The 6,571-nt window shown below is 36.3% G+C and overlaps 1 protein-coding gene across 1 annotated transcript in view; it reads right to left on the reverse strand.

Moving 5' to 3' along the window:
• The window catches only part of UBAP1 (ubiquitin associated protein 1), a 776,235-nt gene extending 770,760 nt beyond the window's left edge, over positions 1-5,475 (reverse strand). The window contains exon 1 of the mRNA XM_044078004.1: positions 5,312-5,475. The gene's annotated coding sequence lies outside the window, so the exon portion shown is untranslated. The remainder of the gene's footprint in view (positions 1-5,311) is intronic.
• Positions 5,476-6,571: the final 1,096 nt, after the last annotated feature.

The raw sequence follows: 6,571 nt of genomic DNA on the forward strand, positions 1-6,571 counted from the left end.
GCAATATGTAAAACACCCTTGAAGTGGTACGGCATCCAAAGGTCAAAACAGAAAAATTGAATATGTGATACAGCCAGAAAAAAAAATGCAAAAATCATCTAAAACTGTTGTGGAATGGAATAGGAGAATAAGCACCTTCTAAATCTTAAGTCACAAGGAAGCTACCTGGGTAAATAAGAGAATACCGACTGAAGGGAGAGCACTCAGAATTTTGAAAACGCGATATGAAGGTTCAGAAAAGACAGGACTAGAATGTGTTTCCGGGAAACTCCAGGAACATTCCTGAATAAAAGCCCAGACCTTATATATCTGATGTTATAATTAACCAAAGAATACTGTGTATGGCCAGAATTTCAGACCAGTTCATACGAGTGACGGTATGGAGAGGAAAAAAAGGAACATGAAGGTAGTCTGTTTTTAGGCAAACATTGGCCCTGGGATCTACGGCCCTTATGTCTAGATCTACTGTGCCATTGTCTCCTTTAAACTTTTTATTGGATGTTCCCTGGAAGGAACAAAGCCAAGATCTGGATGAAGAACTTGTAGAAGAAGAGAGCTGCCTGAAGTAACTTTGAAATGAAGGCTGAAAAACTTGATTAGCCCTACGGATTAATTTCTGCCATTTGTCAAACCAGCTGAGGATCTCTGCAGAGGAAGGACCAAATAGTAAATCTTTATCCAGAGACGCATTAAAAATGTCTGACCTAACTTAGCCATGGAAATTCTGACAATGCAACCAGGCAACCCACCGCAGAACACAGTCCATACCAGACATCTTGGACATTGCAGCAGCTGAGTAATATGCACATTTTAAGGTATGCTTAGCCACCCAAGAAATAGCAATTATTAGGAAGGTCAGCAACTAACTTTGGCATATCTTGAAAATAGGCCAGGAGAAATCTAGATATACGACCATGACATTTCACAATTCTAAAGGCTAGAGTGAAAAAAGCATAAATCCTCCTACCAAACTTACACAGAGTTTTACTCAGTCTAACAGAAGACACTGGATTAGCAGCCACAATGAGTTTAGATGAAGTAGATTTGGAGTTACTGCAGAATCTGCTCAAGGATTAGTAGAAAGATAGCTGTGAGACTGGGACACCCTATAAAATCTATCATGCTTCATAGGAAGAGAAGACTGGGTGTCAGGAGACATACAAGAAGGGGAAAAAAGCATCCACTAAGGTACGTAAAACTGGCAAAACAGGAGCTGCCTGAAGAAAAATTTCCTGCTTTATGTTATAACATTTCCTCTAACAGTCCAAAATAGCTTGTTCTCAGTGAAAGAAGTCTTTCATTTTAGTGAAAGTATCCAAAAAGGACAAGACTCCTGCAGGGGATTCCATGGAACGGCTTCCTTCAGACACACTCTCCCTGGAGCAGAGAGGTTGTCAGGAAGACTGAATTCCAGTGTAAATTTTCTGAGGAGAATCAGTATCCAAAAGTGGAGCCAATTTCTATTAATAGGAAGGGACTTGCCTGTCCCAAAAGAATGAAAGGCTGAATATAAACCTTTAGCAAAATGCAAATCAGTCCTCACTAGAAGGGGGGGGATAGTTATGCCTAGTCTTATATTTCCTATTCCTAGCAGACCCTTAAAATAAGGTATGACCAGATGAACAGTCCCTACTTTGGGAACTATGTTCCGCAGCAGAGAGTAACAAGGGAATGTCTCCCAGTCCCAGCAAAGGTGTTTCCCTGACTTAACGAGGGTAATTTAACAGCCCCAGGATGTGCCAGCCTCCCAGTCCTTAGGGGCTTCCAGAGAAGCAACACCAGAGGGACCAAGAGAAAGACATGACTGATCCAAAGAATAACTTGTGACCACAGCAGAGTCCTTCACCAGCAAATGAGACACACTCAACTAACAACCAAAACTTCCTTACTAACCTGACTTTTTCCTGCAGACCACAGAGGAAAAAAAGGCTCTACTATGGCCTATGTTCATGGTAAAGCCAGAGAAGGAGTCTCCTAAAATGGGCAAGACTAGGAAGGAAGAGTTGCTCAGTACTAAAAGACCAAATATCACACGTTCCTAACAAAAAAAAAAAAATAGTCAGTTATTTGAGCAAAATGATTAAATAAAAGGAAAATACAGCTAACACAATATACTGAAAGGAAAAATCAAGAAAGGCAGCCCCAGGAAGAAAAGGAAGACCTCCATATAGAAAAACTGTACAGGCCCCCAAAAAATAAATAAATAAAACTAGCACTGCCAACTTTACACATTTTAATTTTCTTCTCAACTTACTAATGTAAACTGCAACTGTGAACCTATCTATCCAGCCTGGAAAAGGGACTGATGGTGAACCTCCAAAACATTGAAATACAGTGTACACTTCAACCGCAAGAAAGTTCTAAAGTTTGGCACATAGCTTCCCTTTATATCTTACATTATGATGCAGGCAGCAGTTACAATGCATAAGAAGTGAAAGCTTTGAGACAGACCGATCCTTGGCAGCACATCCCATACTGATTAAGCTACTGCAGCAACAATTTAATGAAAATATATGTCCATATCAAATGATACATAAATCATTACAAAACAGTACTTCACCAATATGTCCTGTTGAAAGTGAAGAAACAAAACACCCAGAAGTAAAATGTTTACTTGTATTGCTGCATCACTACAAGAATACAGGAGTAAAGAATACACCTTTTCAGACTATAGCATACACTATGGTTATAATTCTTACTGCTCTATTATACTTCACTTTCTATGAACTTGCTTCATTAAAGGCAGATGTGTTTCATGTGTCGCATCTTGTTTTTGACCACCAACATATACCTCATTATATTAAATATTACTACATCATTTATATCAAGTTTCTTTCTGTAGATCAAATTTTAACTTTCTTTTCCCAGGGTATGGATTAAGGGGTCTCTCACATACTAATCTATCCACATGACTACCAAATAAAAAGAAAGGAAGAGAATTAATAATATCTTCAATGGTATATGTTTGTTTTACTTGTTACTCAACTTTTTCAAAGGGATATATTACTTTCTTGGGCTTGCTTTCTCTCTACTCTTTTTTTTAAATAAAACTGGTCTGCAAAGAGAGTCAGTCTACCATCTGGTTATCATGTTAAAAAAAAAAAAAAAAAAAGACACTCATAAGTGCATGTGAAACAAAAACACAGGAATTCTAAAACGAAAGTTATTAGTATACTATAAGTGGAAGATAAATAAAATGTGAGAGATAAATGGTGAAAGGAGCTGTGCTGTGTGTGGATGAGGGACAATATTAAGCATAAAATTACTATGCATTTTTATGTTCAGTAAATGAGTGTTTAAAAGCAACTATTGTAATGTAAGCAAACACAAAAAAGCATCTTATGTGTTAAAAAAAAAGTCTACTACTGTATTGCATAATTTTACTATGCCAGGGCTGTTTTAATATTTTAACTTCCTGGGTCACATCGAATTTACTTTAATATTTTACGAGTTCTTCCTAATTTTCACTCATAACACATACAACAGGAACATTGGAATGCCCTCTACACTACACTGTAGCTGAAAGCACAAAACTGCTCTATGGTATTCACTGAAAGACTGCAACCGTGCAATGAAGTTCCATAATTTTCCTAAAGGTTACCAGCAATATAAAATAGGAATGGGTCACATGTGCACGTAAACTAGTCAAGAAAGGACAAAAAACACCAAAAAAAGGAGAAAAGTAACCAGCAGTGCCAAGATAATTTTAAATATCAAAACTGTTTTAATATGTTCTCATTTAATGTGGCAAATAAATAAAAACTGAATACACCTACATCTGTTTCTGCATTACAATAAGGAAAAGATGCAATAACACAAAAGTAATAAATAAAAAAGATCTGTCTGACTCCAAGAAATATCCAACGTTTGCTAACTGAACTACAAAAGATTTCACATCCAGTTCTACTGAGTTAAGTCTACAGGGAAAAACACTGACAGCTCAAAGAAGAGAAACAAGGATGATTCACAATCTACACTGCAATGTCTTGGAGAAAAGATTGCACACTTTTCAAAACGCTCATCTTAAAAGAACTCAATATCGCAGCATAACAGTGTAATACATTTCAAAAATTAAAATTATTTAAACAAGTCATTGTGATAAGAAGACTAATGAAAATGATTACTTAGAAAAATGTATAACAGCCTCTCCTCCAATCAATACTTACTAAATAAACAAACACCTCTACCATCACCAAGAACAGAGTGGTGAACTGTGAATAGGGTTACCACCTGTCCCACTTTGCGAGGGACAGTCCCTCTTTGGACAGTTGTGTCCTGACAAAAAATTGTAAAAATGGCAATTGTCCTGAGATTTTAGGACAAAATTATTTCCTATATTTTATGTAATAGTTGCATAAAACAGTTATTCTGTATCTAAAATACCTAAATGTTATAAGAAACAGAATAAGCAGCTAAAATGCTACAAGAATAAGCTTTTATTTAGGCAAAAAAGTTAAGTTCTATCCTTTGTACTGGCCGTGGGTATGTCTCGGCCTGTAAAATCTGATGTTTGTACCGAAAATGTCCCACTTTTGCCATTTGAAAAGGTGGCAACCCAGTCTGTGAAAGTTCGACTGCACTTAAGGAGAAGAATTAATGTTATGAGATTCCACATTTAGTTGTCTCATTATCTGCCAATTTTCTCATTATCTAACTGCCTGCTGTGTGGCTCCAAGTAAGTCACTTAACCAGAGACAGCAGCTATTCGCCCCTGAAAAGGGACACTTATATCCAGTGCCTTAGGCTCCAAGCAAGTCACTTAAACAGAGATTGCTGCTAGTTGCCCCTGAAAATGGACACTTGTATCCAGTGCCTTATGTGGGAATAAATATATACGAGTGCGTGTTTGTATTGCTGTATAAGCACACAGTCACACTTAAAATCTATACCAAGTCATCCATTAAAAAGATCACGTCTAATTAATATACTGCACCGTTAAACTATTTGCAAAATAGATGTCAAACAACTTGGTTAAAAAGCATACACAAGAATACAAAAAATAGAATGATTATTTTATCAAACTTTACTGCCACTCTAACAATTATTAGAATAATAAATTCCTATTAAAATCAATAACAGCTTATAAAATTAAACTCAGCATCCCATAATAAAGACATCAAATCATCAAAAGACCAGACTCAGATACCACCAACGGGCATCCTCGTAAAAAGTATTAAAACTCACTAATCATTTTATATAAACAAAAATAATATTTATATAGGGTCTCAAACCAAAGACAACAATCATCGCAGCAGCATAACCATAAAATCGAAGTACAAAAATAAACAATACATTATAATTGTACATTTACCTCTTAAGTTAGTCCAGGGTTTAATGAAATAATAAATTCCTTATATCACAATACAAGTGAAAAATCCAAAAGTCCTAGAAAAAATTATTTCTATTTCCTGCTTTAGTGCAGGACGCCATCTTTTCCTTTTACTAACGTCTTACATCATCCGCCGATCACCTCTGGGTGAATTGACCAATAGGCTCAACTGAATGTGACGCAAGCTAGTAACAGTTTAGAAACAAGGAACTGGCAGGAAAAACAGTTTTACCTTGCACCGTGTTAAGTCCAATGCAATAGTAAGAAATTCACAAAGTTCACAACAACCCTCTCGGAGTTATGCTAACTACGTTACAAGAGGCCATACCTTTCATCTGTCCCAGATTTTCATAGACGTCCCTGATTCTGACTCATTTTAACTATGTCCCTTTTAATTCCTCTTAAAGCCAGTGACTTTTGGAGTAAAGGTGATGAATTATACTTAATAATAACAATAATTAAAGTTATAGACTTCTTTTACTTAAGAAACGTATATTAATTCTCATTCACTTAATCCGTCAATGTTCTAAGATAAAAGAATTCATATTTTAAAATTGTCCCTGACTATTTCTGGATTTGCCCCGATGCTGTTGAGATTTGTCACTTACTGATTGACAGCTATGCAAGAGGGGATGCAATTTCTGAGTGTGAGTGTCGTAAGCGATTTTGTAAAGCGATTGCTTATATAATTCATTAGGAAAAGGGCGATAACGGTGAACATAGTACTGAAATAGTGTCTTCGTGAGAGTGCTGAAATGTTACGGCAGAAGCGTAGTTGTACATACGCGTGGCTGTCGTACCATTTTTAAATAAAGATCGCAAATACGCTATTTCACCCGATGCCCTCCATCATCGCTTTACATCATCGCTCTTGTAAACAGGCGAACATTCACATAAAAAAAAACCCTGTACACTAGTGGTGAAAATCCATACATCTAAATTGTGCAGGTTTTTGCAGAATGTCCACATTTTAGCATCAAATTTTTGGTCCGTTTTCATGAAATGTTGGTTTTCTGGCACATTAGTGGCAAATGATTTAAGAATGAAGCTGGAAAATAATGACAGACATTTGAGTTTCAGACTTAATAGCGTTCAGAAAATTCATGCAAATGCAAAACCTGTTATTCTATCAACTTTCTAAGTTTATAAGAACAATATTTAAAAATTGTCCCAATTTTTGGGCTTTGTCCCACTTTTATTTATGGTTTTGTCCAGATTTCTTGCTCTAAGGGGATGAGAGGC

This window comes from Protopterus annectens, chromosome 1.part1 (genome assembly GCF_019279795.1).
Source record: "Protopterus annectens isolate FY-2018-M chromosome 1.part1, PAN1.0, whole genome shotgun sequence".
Taxonomy (NCBI): Eukaryota; Metazoa; Chordata; order Ceratodontiformes; family Protopteridae; genus Protopterus; species Protopterus annectens.